Source organism: Amblyomma maculatum, chromosome 11 (genome assembly GCF_055883805.1).
Source record: "Amblyomma maculatum isolate TAMU_Amacu chromosome 11, ASM5588380v1, whole genome shotgun sequence".
NCBI lineage: Eukaryota > Metazoa > Arthropoda > Arachnida > Ixodida > Ixodidae > Amblyomma > Amblyomma maculatum.
This window is the reverse complement of record NC_139354.1, coordinates 90,098,012-90,124,364: the sequence shown is the minus strand read 5'-3', so window position 1 is coordinate 90,124,364 and position 26,353 is coordinate 90,098,012. Positions and strand designations below refer to the sequence as shown.

At 45.9% G+C, this 26,353-nt stretch overlaps 1 long non-coding RNA gene across 1 annotated transcript in view; it reads left to right on the top strand.

The window, feature by feature from the left end:
• The window catches only part of LOC146174355 (uncharacterized), a 69,639-nt gene that overhangs the window by 8,832 nt on the left and 34,454 nt on the right, over window positions 1–26,353 (top strand). The window contains exons 2-3 of the long non-coding RNA XR_014702134.1: window positions 12,530–12,628; window positions 22,998–23,061. This is a non-coding gene — a long non-coding RNA (uncharacterized LOC146174355). The remainder of the gene's footprint in view (window positions 1–12,529; window positions 12,629–22,997; window positions 23,062–26,353) is intronic.

The window sequence follows — 26,353 nt, the reverse complement described above, 5'->3', positions numbered from 1 at the left end:
ATGGCGAAGCTGTCAATAGGCAGCTATGCTCGGGCCGGTAAAAATAGTTCACCCATCTTTTTTTCTCCCATTTTTGCCGGCATTTCCCGGAAGCTGCTGCCGGAAATCAGGCCAGGTTGTGATGGCAGGCTCATGATTTTCAAACCACATATTGGCAGCGCCTTCAAGTGCCAAATAAACAGACTTCATGTTGAGCTGCTTGTCCCCCATGGCGACTCGCTCGTAGCTGGTAAGCCAGTCGCCGATATTGTGGAGGTGTGGCCGTCTTGGTGGAGTCTTGGGTGAGGTGCGGCCATTGATCCCGGCGTCAATCTCCGCGTGACCAAACATCACAGCGGCCGCCTGTTTTCCTACCCGACAATGCCTCAGGATACTGTCTCCGCCCAAACAGTGGCCTTGTCATCGGCATCCTCATCCGCCCGCGTGATCCTGGCTGTTTTAGTGGTACGGATACTGCGGAGACAGAACAATGGACACGTAATTACGAACGTTTCAGTACGTTGCTTTTCCCCTGAGGGCATGGCGCTAGCCTGGTACGAGGCTCATGAAAGCTAGTTGACAGCAAAGAAAAGCTCCGCGAACTCTTCCAAACCATTCGCAATCCGCCGCCGCAATATGCAAGATCGCCTTCCTTCTGCTTGGTTTCAGGTGCTGGCTCCGGAGGGATGCTGCTCAGATGGGTTCGCAGCTCGCGTGTGAACATCTTCTCTGGGGTTCAGCAGGTTGTGTTTTACACTGTGCTGGGCTGTTTGAAGAGAAAGGAGGCGATGCGTAGGTGCGATGAACTAACGTGTTTCTTCTATAGAGCTCGCTTTAGCTCTGCCACGTATCGTTGAACGTGGTCGTTGGAGCCGAAGGGTAGGGAGCGGATATGAGGGCTGCGATACCGTTTTGTTTGAAAAATTGCCTGATCTCCGCTCACTCGAAGGCGCTGCAGTTAACAGAGACGATTTTTTTGGCAATTCAAACGTGGCCAACAATCTTCTGAACGCATCAATGACTGCAGCTCACGTTACTTTGGTCATCTGTTTGACCTCGACCTATTTAGTGTAGGCTTCGACAATAACAAGAAACCAGCTTCCCTCGACCGGTCCTGCAAAGTCGATACAAATAGTTTGCCAGGGCTCACTTGCCTTCTCCTACAGTGGGGCCAGGGCCGTTGGTGGCGCTTTCTGCTTGCTTTGGCATATCTTGTAATTCTGAGCACTTGTTTCGATGTTGCTGTCTATTCTAGGCCACCACATAAAGCTTCGAGGGCACTTCCTCATAGCATCAATGCCTCAATGGTCTACATGAAGCAGTGACGTAGCTTTCGCGTGTAGTGCTGGTGGGATAGCAACTTGTGACCCACAGGTGATGAAACCTCGGTACGTACTTGCCTCCGTAGCTCTCTTTCAGTAGGCGTTTATGTTTGCTCCCTTTAATCGGCTCACATTGCCTTCTTGAATTGCGTTGTACAGCTCCTATACGGATGGGTCCTCTTGAGTCGACGTAGCAACTGTATCTGCTGATAGCGGCGGCTCTTGCAGGGCTTCGACCATTAACACGTCTACCGGGTTAGGCGGCTCTTCGTTGGTCGTTCACAGCGGTAGGCGACTCAGTGCGTCTGCATTCTGGTGCTTCTTCCCCGATCGGTGCGCAAGATCGTAGTCATAGCTGATATCTTGATGCACCAGCGTGTCATGCGTGGTGACAACGTTTACGGTATTAACTTCAGGGGCCTCAAAATGTCTAGCAGTGGCTTGTGATCTGTTGTGAATGTTACTTTTCATACAGCAATGTACTGGTGAAAGTGTTCGGCCACGTAGTCCACGGCAAGCCCCTAGCAAATTTGAGCTCAGAGTAGTTGCGCTCTGTTGCTCATAGACTGCGTGACACAAAAGCAATTGGTGCCTCTTTTCCTTCACTGTCAGCTTGTGAAAGAACAGAACATATGTCGTAGGATGATGCGTCGCAGATTACGATCAAGGGCTTGCACTCATCTTAAAGTTTGGTGGCTGTGCATTGCAAAATAAGCCCTTTCAGCGCCCCAAATGACTCCTGATAGCTTGCCGACCAGGTCCATAGGACCTCTTGCAATAGTTTGTACAGGTCGGTGTCCACAGTTGCTCGCTGTTCTAAGAACCGGTCATAGAATGTAAGGAGTCGAAGAAAGGATTAGAGTTCCAGCTTGTTAGTTGGTGCTCGCGTCTCTGTTAGGCTCGCACCTTGTCTTCAGTGGGATCGATGCCTTCAGCGTCAATTAAGTGACCAAGGGATTTCACCTTGTGTACGGCAAAACAGCATTTTTCCGTGCATATACACAAGTTCGCGTTGGCTAGCCTTTCGAACACTTGTTCCACACTTGCAGCATGCTCCTCGTCTGTTGCTCCTGTGACGATTATATCATTGAGATAAGGGCATGTTCAAGGAGTTTCACGAAGTATTGTGGAAGATAACTCTGGAAGATTGCTGGGGCTACCACTATGCCAAATGGCAGTCGTTTGACATTGTAGAGGCACTGCAGCATATTGATGGTAAGCAACTGAGATGTTGATTGACTCACCTTCAGCTGCTGTACGCTTGCGCGAGGTCCACGGTGGTGAAAAGTTCCCTCCGCGAAGTGTGCTAAAGACCTCCACGGCGTTGGCTGCGTGTAGTAGAAAGGTTTGGTAAAACTGTTTACTGTGATCTTTTAGTCTCCACATAGTCGTAGAGTGCCATTATTCTTCCGAACTATGATAAGTGGTATTGCCTATTCAGAGTGTTGTGTAGGTTCAATGATGCATTTGTTCTTGCAATTTATCAAGTTCCGCTTCTACTGCAGATCTTAAGGCGGAAGGTACTAGAATAGCTTCGAAGAATTTGGAGCTGGCATTGCTGACCAACTCTAGGTCGACAGCAGGTCCTTCGTGTCCAGCGATGTCATCAGAGAAGACTGTCTTGTAGTTCGCTTGAAGGCATTCCACCACTGACTTTGTGCAAGTCTGGTGGACGCCGCCAATGGTGATCCCAAATGCGTCAAAGCAGTTTCTTCCCTGGAGGCTGGATCCACTGCTTTTAACAATCAAGAGTGACAGCTTGCATTTCTTCCCGTTGTACACAACGTCGACGTTGGCACTACCCAGTAGCGGCAAACTCTGACCTGACCCCGTCCTGAGGTGCGTGTCGGCGTTTTTTGGTCTGGATGCGTGCTCAAGGCCACGTTGTTCGAAAGGTGCCCGCGCTGATGAATGTGCGGGCAGCTCCGGAGTCGACTTCGAACTCGATCAGCTTATTATTGATGGTCAAGCAGGTCATATTTTCTGACGCGTGCCGATGTTTGGCAACGACGTTTAGGTCGCATAACGCTTGTGCGACCTACTTTTGCCGCGACATCAGAAGCGTCTACGTTATGATTGCGGGACTGGGCAGATTTACCCGCTTCTTTTTAGTTATACGAGCTTTCTCGATGTGTCCACACTTGTGGCAAAAATGCATATAGTTGCTTGGAAGCGGTACGTCTTTGGATTATGCTGTTCGTCACATGGCCAACAGGGTTGGACCCTTGAAAGATTTTTGGAACTTGCCTTCAAGTTGTGGCTCTGGCACACCTGTTGTGGCTCTGGCAGATCTACCTGTACTCACCTATGGGGCTGAAACGTGGAGACTAATCAAGAGGGATCTACTTAAGTTGAGGACGACGCAGAGGGCTATGGAACGAAAAATGGTGGGGGTAACGATATGTAGTGCGAAGAGAGGATAGCCGATGGTCGCTTAGGGTAACAAACTGAATTCCAAGGGAAGGAAAGCGTAGCAGAGGGCGTCAGGAAGCTAGGTGGGCGGATGAGGTTTAGAAGTTCGCAGGGTTCAAGTGGACGCAGCTAGCACAGAGCCGGGCTAATTGGAGAAATATGGGAGAGGCCTTCGCGCTGAAGTGGGTATAGTCAGGTTCATGACGATGATGTAGCTCTGGTTGTTCGAATGACTTGTCTGGTGCACTGAATCGATAGATCGTCGCATTTGTCGCTGCTGCTGCCCTGCACTTTCCGTTTGCAAGATGGCGTCATAGGCTTTCGCGAAGAACAGGTCCTCCGCGAACAGGCGCTGTTGCAAGGACTTGTCACGCAGTCCACACACGAATTGATTGCGCAGCATGCTGTGCAAGGGGAGCATTGTGGAGTTAGCTGGCGACAGGGATGATTTTGCTCCGGCGGACATTTCGGTGGCGGATGTGCTCGCAATCAGCATCCCAAAATTGCAGTTGGCAGCCAGTCTCTTTAGTACCGCAACGTAGGCGCTTGCCGTTTCTCCCTCGAACTGGCCACGTCGTTAAAAGCGAGCCTGGCCATAGACTTCGGATGGCAGCGGGTCGAAGTAGCCTGCAGTGCAGCTACGAAGTCGTCAGGCCACGGCAGCCGAAGTGCTTGGCTCAACTAGAGCTCAAACGGTATGGAACGCCTCCTCCTCGCAGAGAGTAAGCAGGTGGGCCCTCTTCTGGGCATTCTTGCGATGTTGCTTGCTTCAAAGTAGAACTGAAGGTGCCCAAACCACGATATTCATCAGGAGCCGTTGAACTGCGGTATAAGTCCAGGAAGCGTGAGCGTAGCCATGACTGTTGTACGGCGTAGCAGAACGCTGGTCTTGGATATGCTACCACTTCGCCACTGTTATGTCCGCGGTTGGCTTGAAGGAACAAGGTGTTTGCGAACACAAAAAACTGCTTATTAGAACTCGACTAGAGGTGCACGCTAGCGGCCGCTCATCAGCGCGGTCCGAAGTCATCTGTCTCCAGACACGTCTGCCCGGTGCAGACAGGAGAGAGCTGGGAGAAAAGAAGAAACCGTAGAGAGGGTGATTAGCTCGTGTGCTTCGTCGAGACAGAAGGGGTTTTACTGGCCGATAATGCGTTCCGCGTCAGAACAATGAGCGACCATTCTCGCACAGCGTCAGAGCCAGAACCACCTTACCCATGCTCCACATGACATACTTCATCTTTATCTGTATTGGAGCAGTCCGTCCGAGCCGGTCGAATTTTCTCTGCTTGGCCCTTTCCCAATTCTCCGAATGAAAATCGATTATTCGTGGTATGTGCGGACTATATTACACAATATTGTCAAAAATCTATTCTGCCATCCGCTACCATGCATCTAGTGGCGCTGCTCTTCCTGAACTCAGTCCTCCTGAGAAATGAATAATCAACGAACGATACCGCCGATTAAAACCGATACCATTGACGAGCTACTTTGTTGATGCTCAGTAACCCGCAGACACTCAACTCGATATTACCCGCAGAGAAACCGTTTGACAGCACGTACACACAGGACACTATTTTACATGTTTGACAAGCATGTGACTCCGATCACAAGAACTGCCACGCCATATCGCCCTACATCAGATATGTTTTCAATACTACTGCTCATCAAAGCATATTTCAAAGCCATGTCATTACGTCGTTTTGGTTTTGTTTTGGACGAGCACCGGTGCGGGTTTGTGTTACTTCCATTGGCAAACCGCGGGGAGCGTTCACATCTGTACGAGTATTGCATTATGGTCGTCATCAATGCAATGGAAGCATGGAGGGTGGCGTTTGTAGTTCTCCATGCGTTGCACTTACTGGCGCCATATTAGCTTTTGTAAGCATGGCGCGTGTAGGCTAAACGGTGATGTTTTGGCTTGGTTTGGTAAAACTTTATTTCCCGCAGTAGCGGCCCTGGAGGACACTCGGCTAGGCGCCAGGTGTAGAGGGCAGCTCCCACGTCGGCACAGAGAGCCCGAACCTTTCCGCCGCCGCGCGGGCCTCCTAGACAGCCCGAAGCTGATCATGTAGTGAAGCACTTTTTAACACCTTGTCGCAACGTTCCTTGTTCTTGGCGTAGGCGTCGCTCGATGCACAACCACACAGCATATGGTTTATGTCTACACGGTCACTGCATCGTTCACACACATGTTGTCCGTCGTAGTCTGGGTCGATGTGCTTCATGCGCCAGGGGTTGGGGTATGAGTTCGTTTGGAGCAAGCGTAACGTGACTGATTGGCTGCGGGTTAATTTCTTATCCGGGAGGGGAAATGCTCGTCTGCCTAGATAAAAGTGCTTAGTGAGCTCGTTGTACGTGAATAATTGATCTCTGTACTCGATATGTGGAGTAGCAGGGGAAACCGGAGGGACACGGTCGATGAGTCCTCGCGCCGTCTCGTGTGCGATCTCATTGAGATTTCGCAGGCCGCCCCATAAGCTACCCATGTGCCGGGAACTATACGATGGAGTGATCGGTGATGTTACTTCCGCCTAAGATCCGTAGCGTCGTCTTGTCTATCCCGCCCTTGGCGAAAGCTCGAGTGGCTGCTCTAGAGTCGCTGTATACAGTTCGAGTCTTTTAGAGCTAGTGCTATCGCTGCTTGTTCAGCTACCTCTGGCTTCTTGGCGTAGAGTGTGAGTGAGTTGCGCGTACGCCCGTGTCCGTCGACTACTGCTACCGAGTAGGTATGCTTCTCCGGTATGTACGCTGCATCCACGAAAGCTGTCTGGTAGGGAAACTGTGCCGCGTCCGCAGCGAGGGCTTTGGCGCGGGCGAGCCTTCTTCCTTGATTGTGGATCGGGTGTACGTTTCTTGGGAAGGGGGACACTGATTGCTTCTCGCACGACTTTAGGTAACTGCAGGACGTTGTCCTTTTCTACTATGCTGTTCAGGCCGAGCTTAACGAGAATCTCTCTGCCCGCTTTGGTGCTTGATAGGCGTGCAATCTGTGCCGTGTGCTGTGCCTCGATGATTTTGGCAAGGGTATTGTGCACTCCTAGCTGTAAGAGTAGTTCAGTGGAGGCATTATCGGAGAGCCCCAACTCTGTCTTGAAAGCTCGGCGTACATGTACTTCAAGCCTTCTCTGATGTTCCTTTTTCCAGTTGAGCATTGCAGCCACGCATGCAACGTGACAGAGTACAAAACGTCGAGTACAAGCCTGTTTGCTTCCGGCGGGATTGGAGGGCCTCGTAGTAGAGAAGCCGATTGTTTATCGCTGTTGCTCCTTGCATCGGAGCTGTAGGAACGGCCGCTTGAGGAATGCCCAATGCTTCCTGAACTTCCTCATTGATGACGGCCGTGAGCGAAGCAACCTGCGCTCATTTGGTCATGGCAGGAGTCTGGGCAGCTCACGTCGTAGGACTTCACAAATAATCTCACGGGCATTATCTCAGCGTGTTGCTGCGGCATCGCACTTGTTTGATAAGAAGCTTATTGTTGTACTGTCGAGCCCGGGAGTCGGGTATTTTCTGTTTATGACGCTTCTCTTTTAAATCCAGCCATGATTTAGGATGGGTTTCTCACGAGGCCAGCATAGAAGGGATCTTTAATGCTCGCATGAAAAAAAATTCAGTTTTTTGCCTTATTGAACACAGTCGAAAAAACTACAGAACTGTGTCAAAAATACGACAAAGTATCCTGTAGTTCTGTCATAACCATCAGATGTTTCTGTAGTCCTGTTGTACTTTTCTGTAGTTCTGTGGTTTTTCTTGAGTATATTTCTGTTGTCTGTAGTTCTGCAGCACTTTTCTGTTGTAACAACAGAAATTTCTGATGTTACTGCAGAATGTTCTGTTGTCACAATAGGTTTCCCGTCAAAAACCGCACAGAAATTCTTGTGTAACATCAGAAAATTTTCTGTAGTGTTTTCCGACTGGGAATTACGGGCCTGCGCACGAAATGGCCTCTTTCTTTCAGTTTAAATTACGATGGGCAATTTTGGAAGCTGTATCTTGCTTTTGAAGCGATTTCAGCTATTTCTATCAGTATTCTTGTAAACGCCTTTAAACACTGTTTAAATACCTCTCACTCAAGAACAATCTGATTAATTTCAAACCACACCCGAGGAGGTCCTTGAACTGCAAAATATACTTCCTCAAGCTGATTATGTCGTTCCACGTGTTGAATCTTGCCATGTAGTCGAAAAGGTTAAGTCCTTCTTCCGCATCCTCATCTGTCCGGTCGTTGATGATGGGGGCCCACAAGGCTGCACGAAAACGAGTATGTGCCTCCTCCGCTGGCTATGCCTACAGGGGCATCTTCATGTTGATTGTCTTCCGCGCCTGCGCCTGGTGTCACGTGGGTTTGACAAGACCATATCACATCGAGAAAACTTGGATTTCATTGAAATAATTTGCATAATAGTTAGACATTGCCCGCTAAGGAATCAAACAACTGTGGCGGGGATAGCGCAACACATTATGGCGGATGTCCAACAACTAATAACATTTGGATTCGACAGTGCAATTAAAATTCACCAAAGAAGCATCGGTAAAACGCAAGGATGGCCAAAAATACCTGGATCATTGTATAAAGGGACGCGAGGTGCTGGAATCGGTCGATATACATTTAGGCGCGTGAAGAACGGCACAAAATTTAAAGCCACTTATCGGAGGCAACGCGTATAATAAAAACCGTTCTGTGTGTTAAAATCATAATTATAAGCGCTCGTATTGGCACTGTCGAAAATGCCAACAAAATGTGACTGCGCTTAGCTCCACTTAGCTCGGGAATTGAAGCGAAATATTTTTGTGCTTTGGTATTCTGTACTGAAAAGCCAGGCTAGACTCACCAATTTTTAATCTTAGATTAAAGAGCGGGAAGTCCATTAAACGCGGTCAGACATGCTTTCCTGTAGTTTACCTCCTGAATAACTGCTGCAACAATCAAGGAAACGTAGCCAAAGGACTTGTTCTATAACGGTACTACTCTATGTCTGCTTGCTAACAAACTGCAACATTGACTGGTCCAGAGAAGACGAAGATATCGAGGGAATTTACAAGGCCATATAATTTTAATGAAGGAATACAGAAAATATTTGTCTTCAGTCAGTTTGAATTTGATGGCAGATTTGTATGTAAACCATTTTGATCCTAGCGCTAGTCTCTTTTTCGGCATTTAACAGTAGCCCATTATTTACGGGCATCAGAGCATAACGTAATCATGCACGCGACATAAATCAAGGGACACTTAAGCTCCGCCTACTAATGCGTGATGCAACATAATTAATTACTGACATCCGCATCTCCTTGCGGATCCTTCTCTTACGTTCGTCTCTCTGTTCACTTAATCTTTAATCCATAAATCATGCCTTTATTTTGTCAACCATACTATTAACATACAGTTGTAAGCTCCCACATTATGAACAACACTGCTCAACTCAGATGTAAAGTCCCTCTTTAGAGAAGCCAGAGAAACATGTTTGTGTGACTTAGGGGTAGAATGTCCTAGTCGTGATCAGCAAGTCTGATTAGGTGAGATTCTGAAGCCAAGTTGGCATTTCAACATCAGAAATAATTATCCCAAGGCGACAGCTTGTGTCATCTGAGTGATTTAGTGTGGTGTCGATAGGTCGCACGTAGCGACGACCAGTCAGCGGCCGTACACGTCCCCTGCCAATCAAAATCAGGTAAATGGATAACGTATTTTTCTTTCATAATATCGATAGCCGCACCGACGATGATGTAGTTTTATCCGCTAACAGGGCCCTTGCAGTGGCGTTTTAAACATTACGCAAACAGAAAATAGTGAAAGGTTGTGTTCATTTCTTTTTTGGTATAGCTCTGTTCTGCCAGACAATAAGTATATTCGCTCTCTTGATACAGGTCCTTGTGGCGATGTGCAGCTTTTGCAACGGGAGCTTCATAACAGCAGCATATCAATAGTGAATGATAAAGCATACCATGGGACCTAAAAAAGCTGCCATACTGTAACTTTCTATACGAACAGACAGAATATAAACCCCCAATTATCACCGGGTTTCGCTTGTTTCAGTAGACGTCGTCAGGTCAAAATAGCGCCCTAAAATATCGTGTTAAAGAGAGACTTAAGCTCGTTTTTTTTTTTTTCATTTATAAGTACCACTGGATAGTGGTCTTTATAATATGTGGTAAAGTGGTATTCAGTAAAGTATTATGAAAATAAAAGATAGCGACAGAAATTGAACAGGCAAAAACACTTACTCGCAAAGGCATTTGTGTTTTTGAACTGATATCTCCTAGACCAATCTCTAAAGAGAGCACTTCCAATGGCGGCAGCTGGCTCCAGTGGGAGAGCTCTTTTATATGAACTACAATAACGGATTGGATTTCAGAAGAGAGGGCTTCAAAGTCATCCATAAGGCTCGTAAGATGTTCTGAACTCATACACGCTTCCAGAAAGAAATTTGATGACAGAATATAAAAGGGGTGGTTCCAAGGGAGCGCATGTGCGTTTTGGCTCTATTCAATAGTAGTTACCAGACAATACCGATAGCACATGCGTGGATACTGCATGCCAGGTTTTTTGTACAGTATCGGTAGCTCTGCAGGATGGTACCTGTTTCAAAATTTTCGAGAACATCTACTTTCGACATAAAAGTATACCTCGCTTCCGCGGGGTATATCTAGATCTGTAACGGATCCAAAACATGAAGCATCAGCGTTCTTGTACATAGTTCTGACACATATTTTCTAATGTTAGAACAGCGGTGAGCTTTGCCCGAACATGCCGAATAACACTTTCCTTTCAACTCATAGAAGAAAGCTATAAGCTGCAGTCAAAGAAAAATGCCCACACCTTGCAGTGCAGAGTAAACGAAATATTCACTTGAGAGGCGAGATCTAGGCACATTAATAGTGAAAACTGATCAAATTATTTATATGTTTTTGCAGAGATAATTCAGCAGTACTCTTGCCAGTATGGGCACAGGTATTTTTGCGATAGAGTCCTTGCTTTCTTCAACCAGTTCTTAGAGTACAGTCGCGTCCCAGACAAGGCGAATGCTGCAGATAGGGAAATATTTTCTTATTATTCTTTAATTATGCTTCGTGTTACGTAACTTTACAAGATGCATTTCCGTGCTAATTTGTGTCTCCCAAAATTCTACTGTTTCACTGCTGGCTAAACGTCCTTCTTTGACTTTTCAAACCAACAGCTAATATTGTTTATGTTTTTTTCCGATTTCAATAATAGCGTTTATATTGAAAAGTATTGGCAACAGGAAGTGAAGGCTGCCATAAAGGATACAATTTTACATTTTCAAGATACAGAAAAAAAGAAATGAGCGGCATGCAAGGAAAGGACGTTATGAAGCGCAACATGATACACTGACTACATCCAGATGCCTTCCGAGTACTTTTCATGTGCGCTTCTTGCCACTTGACATCTCCCCGTTGAGGCATCAAACCTAGCATGGTCGATGGTTGGCATTTCATACCATTCCCCTAGCTGTATATTGTCGTCTACTGTCAGAGTGAACACGCAAGGAGGTGGTCACTCTACGAAGCGCCATTGCATCCGACTCATCGAAGCCAACTAGGGGTGATACAAAGTAACTAGGAGGTGCTCCTTAACATGGCCTGTTATTTTGCCTCTATGCACAATCCAGCCAAACTCACTGCCGCTCTGGAGAGAGCGCCACTGTGCTCAATCTCCGAGTGTCAACTGCAACACCACCGCCACCGCGAAAGGCAATGTCAGGTAATCAATACATGCGTAGTCAATATCCTGACTCGAATATTATACATGTAATTCTTAAGCAGCGCTGTAACAGGGCGCTGTATCAACAAGGGAATACTGGAACACCGGAACAACTTGGAAAGTGAAACCGCTTATTATTCGTTTGGACCAGGTCATATCAAGCGATGAAATAGTGTTTGTTGCGTCCGAGGTAGATACTAACAGCAAAGGCTGCTACGCTCAACCGCTTTGCAGGCCCATTTCTCTGTGAAATAAGGAAATAACAATTAGGAGTCCTGGTAGTCGTACTCAGATTCCCTTAAAGAAAAATGAAAGCCAAAGCAACCACTGTTTACGACACAAATAGGTTTTGCCTAAGAAAATTTCGCCACGATGCTGGTCGATCCGGCTAAACCTTACTCCATGGAGTAAGATTCAAACATCTGCATGCTTGTGGGCACTATCAAAAAGTAAAAAAAAACGTGTGGATTTATTACACGTGAAGGGTACCCCAACACCCAAAACAAATACAAAAACATCTCTACTGCTCATTAATGGCGATTTACACTTATTAACTATGCATGGTAAACTGCCCTTGTATATTCCTATTCAAATCGCTGCAGCACCCTCTGGAGCAGGGACAAATGTTAGTAGCAATGCACAGCACACACTTACATGTATAGTTGGTAGAGCGCGTTAATGACAGAATTGAAGAACGCTCGCTCCCAAACATATATTCAACGCGAGGCGCCCGCGCGACCCGTAGTCTCCTGGCCATTCGAGCCCAACAGATGGCGCCTGGTGTTAAGAGGGGAAGCGCATTAGCAGCCTGCGTGTGAGGGTAGCAAATTCTGGTCTAAGATGTTAGTAAACAGCCTTACACATCGACTGTTCTCTATTTCACACGGCATCAGGCTTAGTGTCGGAGAGTACGCTTGCAGCTGTTGCGAGTCTGCATAGGGGCGATCAGTGAGCATTGGCAGGGGCCGTAAGAAAGTTCCCTCGTGTAATAAATTTGCCCTGGGATAGTTGGGCATACAATGTCGACACCAGTTTGTGGGTTGTTATTCATTCTCAGTTAATGACATCGTATGCTTATATGCTATATTTTCAGTGCGAGTACCACGAAGTGACCACTCAGAAGGGGCGCAATGCAGCAGCATCTGGTCTACGCACTCATATTTCTGCTTTCTGTGCAAAGTCTAATGTTAAGGTATGTACATATTTAGAGACTAGCAATATCACCAAATCTTACTGAAAATTGAGACAACGAGATGTTTTTATCATTTACTAGAGGCGTGTCATCACACTATGTAACTTTCCATGGAGGGCTTTAAACTAAGCTCGCCACACGTGGTGTATCTGAAGAGTGATTAACTAGTAGACTGAAAAATCTTTTTTCACAGACTGTAAATATGTCTTGTGGTACGTCCAGCTGCGTTTTTCAGACAGGCGGATATTATAACATATATGAAAATGAGTGTGCGATGAATTACCGAAACTGATGATCAGCATATTGCGGTCAATATAATGGGGCAATATTATACGTGGGGCTTGAATCAGCGGCTGAGCGAAACTTTTCAAGGCCACACTATCGGAGATATAAATGAGGCTTATGTGACACAATTGTGCAAGCGTTAGGTGGACGTCAGGGAAGTGGAGAATAAGAGGAACCAGTACGCCTGTTTCTATGGTCAAATAAATCCAATTTAAGTATTAACAGTTAAGAGCCAAGCTTCCGTCAGGAAGTTAAAGTAAGCCATTGTTAAAAGGTATATTAGGTTTCAAAATCTCAAAAACACGATCACCCGCGGCGTTGTCACTCTACATATTTGACTAATTCTTGCCACAAAATGCTCCCCGCCTAAAACCAGCACAGAAAGCGCTGCAGACCGTGCCATCAACAAAATCTGCAATTGGCACACCACTTTTTCGCCTTGGTTGGAGCAGCAAGCATAGGAGAGAACCGGAGCCGGGAGATAAAAGATGAGTGGCACTTCCGAAATTGATTGACGGCTCAAGTTGTGCGAAGATTGTCTAGCCACGGCGCCGAGCAGAGACGAGGTTTCTATTTTTATACAAAAATTGTAGAGTATTGAAAATAGCCGCTAAAACTATGTGATTGCAAGAAGGCGCCAAAACATACGATGCAATATGTTTAAACAGCAAGTATTTACCATTAATTTACCATTCATTAGTCATTCGCAGGTATAATGGCGTCGCTTGCGTTCGCCAGAAGTGAAACAAATGTCCGTGTCTTTCGTGTACTTTTTCCGTATTTCGTGTACTTTTTCGCGCTATTTTTCATCATGAAGCCTTCTTCATACATCAAAAGAACTACGTCTAAACGTTGCGGCTGGCTTCTTTGAACTGGGAGTAGCGAAGTGAACACCATGGACGTCAAATTTGTTCCTAGTGTGAGCCTACCAAGGATCTTCTGTCACGTATATATACCATCGTCATCATCCCGTGGCGCCACTGGTGGCACACGCCTCGGTTGTCCATCGGAATAAACACCAGACACGGTATTCCTTGCCTTGTGGTCTCGACCTTGCCTTATTCCACAAGTGGTGGAGGTGAGACTTGACCCCCCTTCCGGCTTTGTGCCGTGCCTCTCGCTGGAGCTACTTTCCGGTCGCTGTTTACCACCCGCCACCACACCATTGTTATGCCTACCGAGAGTACCCACGAACCGACCGGACTCTATACATCGGCTGCACCACCCCCTCCGACTGTGCCCACACGGCAACGCGATGCGCCGCTGTTCGCTGGTCGTCGCGATGAAGACGTCGATGACTGCCTTGACTCCTGTGAAGGCTGCAGTGCCTAAAACCTGTGGAACGATGCTCCAAAATTTATCAATGTTTCTTTCTACCTCATTGAGGTCGCCAGAACCTGGCTTATTAACCGCGAACCCCACAACATTAACTGGACCACATTCAAGCAGCAGTTCGGACTGAGATCGCGACGAACAAGCTCACTTCCCGCCTTCAAGGTCCTGATGACTCATATGCGTCTTACATAGAGGCCATACTTGCACTATGCTGGCGTATTAGTCCCACCATGCCGGAACCTGAACGCGTACACCACGTCTTGAAAAGAAATAATGCTGTGGCTTATAACACCCTAATTTCCCAGAATCCTTGAACTGTTCATGCCATTATTAAGACCTGCCAATGCCTTGACCACCTGCAGTCCTCCCAGTTGCAGCCCGACATCACTACTGGCCCGACGTCTGCTGACCTCGATCTGTGGGCACTGATTCAAGCCATTATCCACGAGCAGCTCCAAGCCCTCAAGCCTGCCTGTCGACATGGGTGTGATCATTCTTCGGTAACTCCAAATGACACCGCTCTCCGCAGCATCAATAAAGAAGAGCTGGCAACAATCACCCAACCTATGACATACGACCTTCCTTCATCCGCCCAGAACAGACTTACGCGCACGTCGCAGCATCCCCCCTCCTGTTGTTCCACCTCCCCGATTGGCACCGCCCTACAATCACATCAGCACAATGGCGACGGCTCAATCTGAATCACCCAAGGTGCGTAATAGCTATTACGCACCTTTGCGCCCCTCCCGACCAATCTGCCACTACTGTGGCATTAGAGGACATATATCCCGCTTCTGTTGCCGCCGCCTTCAAAACCAGCGACATGGTTACGACGCCTTCGAAACTGATCTGCCTTAAGCTTCATATTATCAAAGTCGGTCTATACCCAGCCCGCCTCGTCGGTCCTCTCCACCTCCAGTGTCCTCGTGTGAGCCTAGTGGAGACAATGTATCTCGGCGCCGCTCCCCATCCCCATATCGCCGCTCAGTTTCTCCTCTCCGTCCCGTCACAACTCCCCCTGTCCGCCATTCGGAAAAGTAAGTGATGCAGTTGCCGGAGGTCAAGCTTTACTCTCCGAACTTACTAAAAGTCCTCCTGATCGCCTGTACAATACGATTTCGGTTTTCGCTTGATATAGAGGCTGCAATTTCTGTTATTCATGCTCATTTGTGCTACCGCTTATGAAAATTGACGACACCATATGAAGGACCTGAACTATGTGGATCCAATGACGTTCCTCTGCACCCTTCAGCAAATTGCACTGTTTGAGTTGTTATCGACGGCGCCCGCCACCATGTGCAGTTTGCTGTGCTCTCACCTGGTGCGCATCTGATAATTTTTAGATGGGAATTTTTGTCAACTACTCCAGCGTTAATTTTCTGTGCCGACTGTGTCATCCATATGATAGACAGGTATTTTGTATTTGACTTTACTGAACGACATTATCCCCTCATTGCCGCAGCTGATATTGTTGCCCCTCTCAGCGCGAAAAACTACTTACCGTTGTTTCTGACCACATCACTGACGGAGACGTGCTCATCGCACCATCTCATCGTCAGCTTGCATGCGGCATCGCCTTCCCGTCCAGTCTTGTCCGGTTCCGCAACGGCTCAGCGTCAGTAGCGGCCACCAACACTTCACGTGAATCCCTCGTGCTCCCAAAAGGAACTTCCCTGCTTGCGTGGTGGATGTTCAACATTTGTGCGTGATGGCCCTCACCGCGCCTCTGCCTCAGCAGCGAGTTTCAACATACGTCTCTCTCTGCCTGTTCTCTCAAATACTATTAATCCGAACCTCACGCCTTATAAACGCCAAGAGCTGCTGACATTGCTTCGACATTACCAAAAAATTTTCGATGCTACGTCCCCATCACAGGGACGGACCAGTGTGCAACTTTACTGAAGGTAATTCTATTGTTCGCCGACGGCCTTTAAGGGTTTTTATCTCTGAAAGAAAAGTTATTGAAGAAACTCTAAATGGGCATGCTCCAGCGCAATATTATTCGTCCCTCAACAAGCCCATTGTCCTCTCCAGTAGTACTAACTAAAAAAAAAGGACGGGTCGGTATGCCTTTGTGTTGCCTACCGTGAACACAATAAAATTGCCCGCAAAGATGTATACCCGATGCCGCGAATTGATGACGTTATTGACTCTCTCCAAGGCGCTAAATATTTCTCGGCCTTGGACCTCCGTTCTGGTTATTGGCAAATACCTGTGCACGAAGATGACAAAGAAAACTGCGCTTTCGCAACTCCCGATGGACTTTACGACTTTATTGTTATGCCCTTCCGCCTTTGCATCGCACCAGAGACATTTGAAAGAATGATCTATACGGTACTCCGTGGACTAAAGAACCTGTCTATGTTATTTTGACGACATTGTTATCTTTTCGTTCACTTTTAACGACCATCATACGCGCCTGAATGAAGTTCTCACATATCTCACGTCCGCAAGCCTTGAACTTAACACCAAAAATTGCCACTTTGCACAAAATAAAAGAAAATATTGGGACATCTAGTTAGTCATGACTGCATTCATCCAGACCCTGAAAAAATCATGGTGGTCCTGAATTTCGCTCGTTCTCAGCGGACTGCAGATTTGTGCAATTTCTCGCCCTGGCATCCTACTTCCGCCTTTTTATTAGACATTTTGCAACTATTGCTGCTCCCCTTCAATAACTACTTAAAGCGCGCAATGCTGTCGCGTGTACTGCACAACGCGAAACTGCATTCAAGAACCTCAAGCACGGCCTAACACCGGATTCTGTTCTTGGCCACTTTAGCGACACGGCTCCAACCCTCCTCCATACAGATGCCAGTGGTCGCGGTCTCGGCGCTGTACTTCTACAGCGTGACGCAACTTCCCGTGAGAAAGTGATTGCCTTTATTAGCTGAACCATGACTTCAGCTGAGCAAAATATACCAATACCGAGCAGGAACGTCTTGCCGTCGTCTGGGTAGTTCAGAAATTTCGTCTTTATCTATATGGTCGCCACTTCACAGTTGTGACCGATCACCATGCTCTTTGCTGGTTGTCTTCGCTGAAACATTTGACAGGCCGACTTGGTCGTTGCATTCTACGCCTACAAGAGTACCCGCTCGACGTGGTTTATAAATCCAGTCGCACCACCAAGTGCCGACGCGCTTTCTCGCTGTCCACTTTCGCTATCAACCTGCAGTCTTTCTACGCAATGTATTTCCTCCTCTAACCAGATCCAATTCTCACTTCCTCCGACGCATATCACAGCAGTTTCTTTTAACGCTTATGAGAACAAACACACCCTCCGCTCGCAGCAACTAGCGGGCGCCTACTGTCATAAACCCACTCAGTGCTAGGCTCCACCGACAGTTACACAACTTCAAGCTCGAAGATGGCATCCTGCTCTGCTATGTGTATTGCCCTGAGCGAACCCGCTGTATCCCGGGCCTCCAGCGTGTGCTTCGCCCATGTATCCTAGCGGCTCTACACGATGACGCTACGGCAAGCCACCTGGTTTTCACATAACCTACGACCGAGTGAAGAGATGGTTCTTCTGGTCTAGCTTGTCCTCCAGTGTAGCTAAATATGTCGCTTCTTGCCCCTTGTGACAACGTCGCAAACGGACGACTTCTACACCTGCTGGCCTCCTGTCTTCACTGTCCGCCTTCACTGTCCCGCCACACCATTCGAAGTAGTTGGCATCGACTTATATGGTCCCCTGGCTGACTTTGATCGGAGCAATCATTGGATCATCATGGCTGTGGATCACCTTACGCGCTACGTGGCGACAGCACCTGTGCCCACTGGCTCGGCGCATGAGGTTGCAAATTTCTTCTTGCGATATATTGTACTGCGGCATGGCACACCGCGGGTGCTCCTAAGCGACCGCGGAACGACCTTCTTATCAACAGTCGCTGCCGAAGTTCTCCACGCATCATCCACCCTTCACAATACCACTTCAAGCTACTATCCTCTGAGTAACAGTCTGACTGAAGGATTTAATCGCACTTCATCGGATATGATCTCCATGTATATTATCGCGTTTCTTTTATACAATATACCGAACAATTTCTTTAATTGATTGTGTTGAAAATGTCGCATATGTTTCGTGACATCACAACGGATCATCGAAATCGGGACAATCTTTTAACATTCGTCATATTTGCCTATAATACAGCAGTACAGGGGATTACCGGTTACTCTCCATTTTTGCTCGTTTATGGCCGCCCTCCCACCGCAATTCTCGACAGTTCATTCTTCTCTACATCAGACTGTTCCTCCACATTAGTACCTGCCCAGTTCTTATCTCGTGTGGCCAGATGCTGTCACCTTGCTCGCCTCAACACAAAAGCCTGCCAAGAAGATCGCAAGAGTCGCTATGATTCTACTGATCGTGAGGTTTCTTTAAGTCTTGGTGACGAAGTACTACTTTACGCACTTCTGCGCACCCCTGGCCTTAGTGATAAATTTCATCACCTCTACCTTGGTCTACACACAATCATCGCCCAAACTTCCTCAGTGAACTACAAAGTGACACCTATTCATCCCCCAGCCGATCGATGTCACCGTGGCACTGAGATAGTTCATGTGTTTCGTTTGAAGCCATTTGTGCGCCGCGATGCAGCAGTTGCTTATGAGCGGCCCAGCTAGCCGCTTCCGATCTGTCGGGAAAATTGTATGAACCTTCCAAAGATCTTCTTTGTCCATCGGAAGAAACGCCAGATACGGCATTCGTTTCGACCTGGCCTTCTTCCATACCAGTTTTAAATTTGCTCAATTGGGAGTGCGGCGCGTATTTAAAAGCTGGATCCTATTATTTTGCAGTGCACAGTAATCGCATGACTTATCGCGTTTCTTTTATACCATATATCGAACAATTTCTTTAACTGATTGCGTCGAAAATGTCGCATATGTTTGGTAGCATCGCTACACTAACGAAGAAACACTGCTTTTTTTTTTTAAACACATATTTGTAAACACACAGCCATTAAAAAATTTAAAAATGCGGTGCGCGTTTATTGCCAAGAGCATCGAATTATACATTACACGTTTACACATTACACATTACATTCATGTCCTTTATTATACAACAATAAAAGTTTATTGGGTATTTTATATATTATTCAAGATAATAGTTAGGCTTTGTACTGCATATAATAGCTCTCCACCTGGCCCCACTGGGAATGTATGGTTCATTGTCTCTAAAGAGTAATAAGGCTCAGTAGAAGGATAAAACAACCTGCTCCAAGAAGTGTAAACATCACTACAACGAATTCCCTCCTCATCTCAAAAATGCACAAAGCTACACCTCATTTTTATTTCAAAATATTCGCACCGCAAATTTACCACCATACAACAATGAAGGGGGGAAACTCAAGCTGCCTTTAAAAGTACAAGAAGAGAGCGTAGCCTGACAGCCCACATATAACGCCGCACTTTAGCGAACCCGTATAAACGTACTTGCGTGGCAAAGGGTAACTCGAATGAAGCGATCCTAGCAGGCTGAATCTGGTATCATCCTCCGATATGATAGAACAGGCGCGAGTCTGCCGCTGCTGCCAAAGCTAACGTCAGGTAATCCTATGCCCTGTTATTGATCGGCCATGCCAGCTGCCAGACCCATGCTTGTGATTTTCCTCTCAACACATGGCAAGTTTCCCTTGGGGATTCCTGACAGATAGAAAACCGGGTTTGCCTCAGGAGCCGAGAAGAAGATTTTATCGAAGCCGTCTATCGAACTAGTTAACTGCTGGCGCGTTGCACTCTGAATATACAAAATAGCACTATCAGCTTCTCTCCTTTACAGCGGCCTAAGGAGTTTAGAACGCACGCGTTTTCTTCATTTTTTTGACGTTCTCTTCCTTCGAGTTCCTTCTTCGACAATTATTCACCATCATTTCCGAGAGATATAAAGAGAGTACCGGTTACCCAGAGTCAGCGTTCCCGATAAAGATATCGGGATTTTATTCTCAAAAGCTTTGAAATTCTCTATAGCATTTACGAATGCCATTATTTCGCCATAGCATTACTGATATCCCTGCTTTTGATACTACTGGCTTTATGTATACCACGCAAAGGCAAAGTTGCTTAACTTCTTGAATTCATGCATTTATTAAGACGAAAGCATTTCTACGGTAATGCTGAATATCATGCTACTGCCGGATTTGTCCCTGACTTGTCAGCAGTATGCGCGAGTACAGATCTGTGCCTTTTCTTAAACTAATTGTAGAACGTTGGTGGATTTGGATGTGTTCACCGGAACGCAATTGATTACAAAGTATTAAAGATACTTACCCAGGCAGGAAAAGAACATTGGTCCTTCACTGGTATTTGGGTGCCAAAATAAGTCCTGCGTTGACATTTTGGAAATCCTAGACTTTTTTCTAACAATGGCCGCATCATATATGCATAAGTTAGAAAGAAATTTTCCTCGCTCACTGCGTATTGGCCCATGGTTCGCCATTCTATGAACAGTGCACGCGTTCGCGCCAAGCCTATGCCTATATGCAAGCATCTTATCATCAATGGCCCAGTCTACGAGCCTTAACTGTGCCATTGTCCAGCCAGTTTGTCCAAATTGGGCCACGTCAGTGTTGCGATTACGCCTTTTGTCAGTTTTTTCGCCATAACCTAAAATTCAAACCCTTACGTACTGCTAATGTGTTTTAGAGATGCTGCTCTATTGCAAGGTCAGATGAAAGTTATGTTTGCATGTGATGAGATCCAGCCGAGGTTTGTACCCTGAAACTCTTGCTATAATGCCAACACTCGTTTTGAGCCACAATGTTCAAGTGCGTATGCATGACTCTAAGCAGGAGTTTAATACACATCCCAGACTTTCCAACAATTAGGACATATACCGCTTGTTCTCCCGATCCAAATGTTTATTATGTAACCTTGTTAAAGTATATGAGTGACCATAAAAGGCACGATGCTTGCTAATTAATTTTTTTTATTAGTGTACTTATGGCAGACAAGCTAAATGTCAAGCTCAAAAAAAACAAGGGGTCATAGTATTCTTTGTGTATACACAACCAAGAATCGGCTACGTTTAACTTAAAAGGTTTGCATTTCGCCTAACGACATGTCTATGTGTCCTCTGTACGTGCGTGCCTACGCTTGCCGGAAGAAATACAAAGCACTAATTTCAACCTTTTGGCTTTGCAGCTTTATGCTAGGAAAAGTGAAAATGTACAAAAGGGATTAGAGTTGAAGTAGGTAACTACTCCAAATGCTGCTCTACTATAAATGCCGCGCGTAAAAAAAGTGCCTCAAAATATAGGCACATACATGGAGCAGCAAGAGAAATACTACAAGTCCAAAATTTTGATAACAAGAATTTACTGCTATACAAACCGAAGAAACAAAATTTAAAATGAAGCAACGGAGGATCTTCTGCTATCATAAATAGCACAAAAAGCCTGGAATCCAGTCTGTGTTCGTGAAGCCGACCCCATATTTACGAATTTTGCATGTCTGATTTTTTACATTAGATTACCGATTTCATTCTGGCTGTACACTGAAGCCTTTCAGCTAACGCGCTTATAATACACAGCTCATCTAATACAAAGACTCTGCTGCAGGACTTTGGAAGTGAATGGTATAGGTTAGAGCACGTTCTGGCTGTTTTCGAGGTACTCATACCAGCAAATCACAGAAAGCGCCTGGTCAAGAAGGCTATCTGACCATTTACGAAATAAGCACGCTTTTATATCCAAAAATCATGCAGGCACCACTCCTGAAATGCTGCGCCTGGTCCCTCCCAGAAAAAGGATAGTAGTTTGCTTGAGCCATACTGGATTTATTTTCTATTGGGCTCTTCAGCCCGCATTCCTTAACGCATTGCTATTTTGATAATTTTCCGAAAACGCATTTGATGGCCCAGTTTTCCCTCCGTCTGGTTGTCATTTCCTTTATTATGTCTCAGTTCAATGATTTCCCGTCAAGTAAGTGGACATGCCTGACCTCAATTATATTGCTTTCCACTAAAACTGCATATGTGAACTGCATATATTTACACAATTATTGTGAATTACATAAAGGAACATCGGAGAATAAGGGTCAAAGGTCCTGCACTGCCCCGTTATAGAAATAGTAGGGCAAATTTGAGGGAATCAGCACACAAGGGCCATTGTCGCCAGTGTGGTGGCGTGGCACTGCCTATATAAGCAGAATATTGGACAACCAGGGCCATCGTTGGAAGTGTAACGTAGTGTAAATGCTTAAAAAGGGGGAATAGGTGATATCGGACAATCATTGGAAGTGTCAGAAAGTGGCATTGCCAACATTGGTGAGCTACCTGTAAAATAGGTTCATTATGGGGCCACAATTTGCAAATACATTGCCACCTAATTCCAAAAATTGGGCCTTTCCTTGAGCGGCCTCAGTTGTAATGAGTAGTAATCACTAAAATGATCAAAATATTAGTTGTAGGACTACTAATTACCTGTAATGGCTACTAATTACGCGTAATAGATACTAATTACTCTTATTGAGGAATATATCTGGGGCCGACTTTAACAACTACAATTGATTACAAATGAGTAAAATGTTTTGAAATTAGTAGACATGACTTAAACCACTAATCATGACTTGTAAGGAAAAATATCTTTAGTGACGACTTGTAATGAATGAAAGTGAATAAAAAGGACTAAAATGCTTAGTTCTAAGTAGCAATGAATAAAATAACTATTATATACTACTATTAACATGATTTTGTTGTTCACCTTTACGAGATATCATAATAGAGCCTGCATTTTTTTTTATTCAGCGTGAATGGATGCTTTGCAAATATACCACAACGAAGACAACATGACCCGGATTGTGTTGGAAGAGTGAGTAACATTGCTGCCAAATAATAAAGCTTTTAGTCTGTGTCGCCTAATCAACTGAATCTCTCCTAGTGTTGACAGTACCAGACTAGAGCAGAAGTAAGGTAAATTAATAAAGGATGTTCGCAACAATTAGCAAATTTACATTTTTGAAATAACATAATCATGAAGTTGGAGTGTGCATTTTGGGAACACCTAATAAGAACTGCAGTACACTTGACCTAATTTAGATTAAAATACGTTCTGTTGAATTATTTTCGTAAAATTGTTTTTTTTTTAAATAATTAAACTAGGTTGGGGTTATTGATTTTCGGAACCCTTAATCATGAGAACAAAATTCTTCGTTAGACTCCATGCTCGTTCTAATTACTGCCTTCTTGCAGGCAATATATTGCGTTAAACCGTAATACGAGCTCCGCAAGTGGTATAAAGAAGTCGCTATTACAATTTATGTTGAATTGGCACCTCCTTCCTTTCAGTTCTACTACACGCATGCTCAGGTGGATAGCCACTGGTACGGAGTGTTTCTTCGTGCTTCTCAAAAATGCACCTGTTTCGTTGTTTTCACTACCTAGGGCTGCAAGTATTACAAATGAACTGTTGTATGCTGTAGCAGCTAATGCACCTTGTAAATCATTTCCAAACGCGTTTGTCTGCTTTGGAAGGCAACGGCACGCAAACTCTCCCAAGATGAGTTCCCATCAATTGATTCTCCCCTATGTTTTGTGTATTTAATATAACACACATGTCAAAGATAAAAGTGCTAATGGTGTCACGGCTTCAGAACTTCATATTAATGACTAGCAGGTAGCATCAACATCTAAAGCAGATGATGCCGCGAGCTTGCAATGTCATGTTACCCTATGTTACATCCTGTCAAAGCGGAAGCAGAGATCTGTCAGCAGGTTTTTCGGGACTGGAAATTCTAATGCACCTACTGAAAGTAGATTTTCATGGGCAGACTTTCGGCCGCAAAAGAATTAGGTACCAATGCAGCGAATATAGCCACAAACGAGCTCTTCGGTTATAGACCTACGAATGCCATTTCACTTGTAGGGCTCTGTGTTAGGTCCGCAAAAACGTTAAAAAAATGCCAAAAGTGCTAGAACAACCTGGAATCAGATGCAGACAGACGGGAGAGGTAGCACGCATTCTTAATACATATCTGTGCATCTTGCGCAATGAAGAAAATGTTATCGTTGTGCCCGGTAATGTCACGATTCCTTCCGTGTACGCAAATCAAGGTCTCGAAACCACGAGATAAGGTAAACTAAAAGTGAAATTATATATTATTTTCGGCCGTAGTACAAGGTACAACAACACCAGCATGGTTGCCGAAAGCTAGTGGCTACTCGCGACTGTCTTCACTCAGCGACGGGCAGGGAGTTTCCGCTACTTCTGCTCGAGGTAAACAGCACTGCAGTCGACGACTTACCTCGACAACCGAAAGTGTACCTTCTTTTACAGAAGGAAGTCATTGGCATTTAAACTGCCCAATCTAGAGGCAGCAGCCGGCGGCGGCCCAGAAGGCCCAATAGCGAACATGCTTCTCACCCGCAGCATGTCTGCAGCGGCTTGAGAGGGGAGGAGAACGCGCCTTAACGGCGCAAGCGACGGGGTAGAGACGCCAAAAATTCTGGCAAATGTGCCGAAACGTGTCTGGATCCCAGGTTTGTTCTGACTGTGCTGAAACCATGCGGCGCAGAGCCTTAAGTTTGTAAAGGGGCATCTGGCGCTCTTCGACATCAACTCGGCTCCAGACGTCGACCGCTGCAGAAGCCGTGTCGCGCAATCCTGAGGCAGAAGCCCGATCATAACAGCAGGTTTTTGTGTGCGCAAAGCAAAATTTTCGCGTCATTTTCTAGATAAGGTTGCATGCTAAAAGCAAAGTGTTCAGTCTTTATGTCTGCGGCTGTTGCCAGTAACAAAAAAAGGTTCAATAGCTCGTGGTGTTACTCCCCTAAAGTTGAAAATATCGCCTCGCGTTGGAAAATAAACAGGGGAGGCTAAACATGCATGATTAAACTGCGCGGAAAAGCACGGACAGATACAGAAAACCCGTACACACATAGAGCGCAGAACTTCTTTCACTCGAAAAACAGCTGGAGCATGCCTTTAATGCGCTCTAAACAAGCACCATATGTCCGGACCGGACGCGTTTTTAGTGTAGGGCTCAAAAAAGTTTCTTGCCACTCTAGGTGACGTAACTTCTACCACCACGGCGTTCTCGATAGACATAGACGACCTATTCTACTCTATTCCGCATGAAGCCTTGTTTGTAGCACTCAAACAGCAAGTAGAAGAATACGGTGAAGTCACTTTCCGTAGCGCTGTTAACATGTTTTTGGAACAATTCCTTGAACTGTTGAAATTTAACCTAGCATCGACCGCGATTTGCTACAAAGGACAGTTTTACATTCGTAAAAGTGATACTTGTATTGGATCACCTGTGGCACCAGTTTTAGGTAATACGTTGCTTGCTTCTTCGGACCGGCGCTAGAAACAGTGTCTCTCCGACCAACGCATTGTGCGGGTATTTCTGTACGTTGATGATTATCTCGTGATGATAGACCTCTCTTCTAACTCTAGTCTGCCTAATGTAGTTAGTTTTATCCTTAATATTGCCTTAATAATAATATTGCCTTATCCTTAATAATGAACGTCGGTCATTAAACACCGGATTATCACGCATGAAGGCACTCGACCCATTCATCAGCAGCCCTATCGTGTGTCTCCTCGGGAGAGAGACGCTATCCAACATCAAGTCAAGGAGATGCTCGCCGATGGCGTCATTCAACCTTCAAGCAGCCCATGGTCCTCGCCTGTAGTCCTCGTTAAAAAGAAAGACGGAACACTTCGTTTCTATGTTGACTATCGGAAACTTAACAGTATGACAAAGAAGGACGTCTATCCGCTGCCACGGATTGATGACTCTCTCGACCGACTTCGCCGAGCCAAGTACTTCTCCTCCATTGACCTCAGGAGTGATTATTGGCAAATTGAAGTTGATGAGAGGGAGCGTGAAAAAACCGCCTTCGTAACACCAGATGGGCTCTATGAATTCCGCGTCCTCCCATTCGGGCTCTGCTGTGCTCCTGCCACCTTCCAGCGGGTCTTAAGTGGCAGACATGCCTTGTTTATCTCGACGACGTAATAATTTTTTCACCGACGTTCACGGAACACCTGCGCCGCCTGAGAACTGATCTCGAAGCTGTCCGGTGTGCCAACCTTTCTCTCAAGCCTCAGAAGTGCCGCTTCGGGTTCACCGATTTGAAGTTTCTTGGGCACATCATGA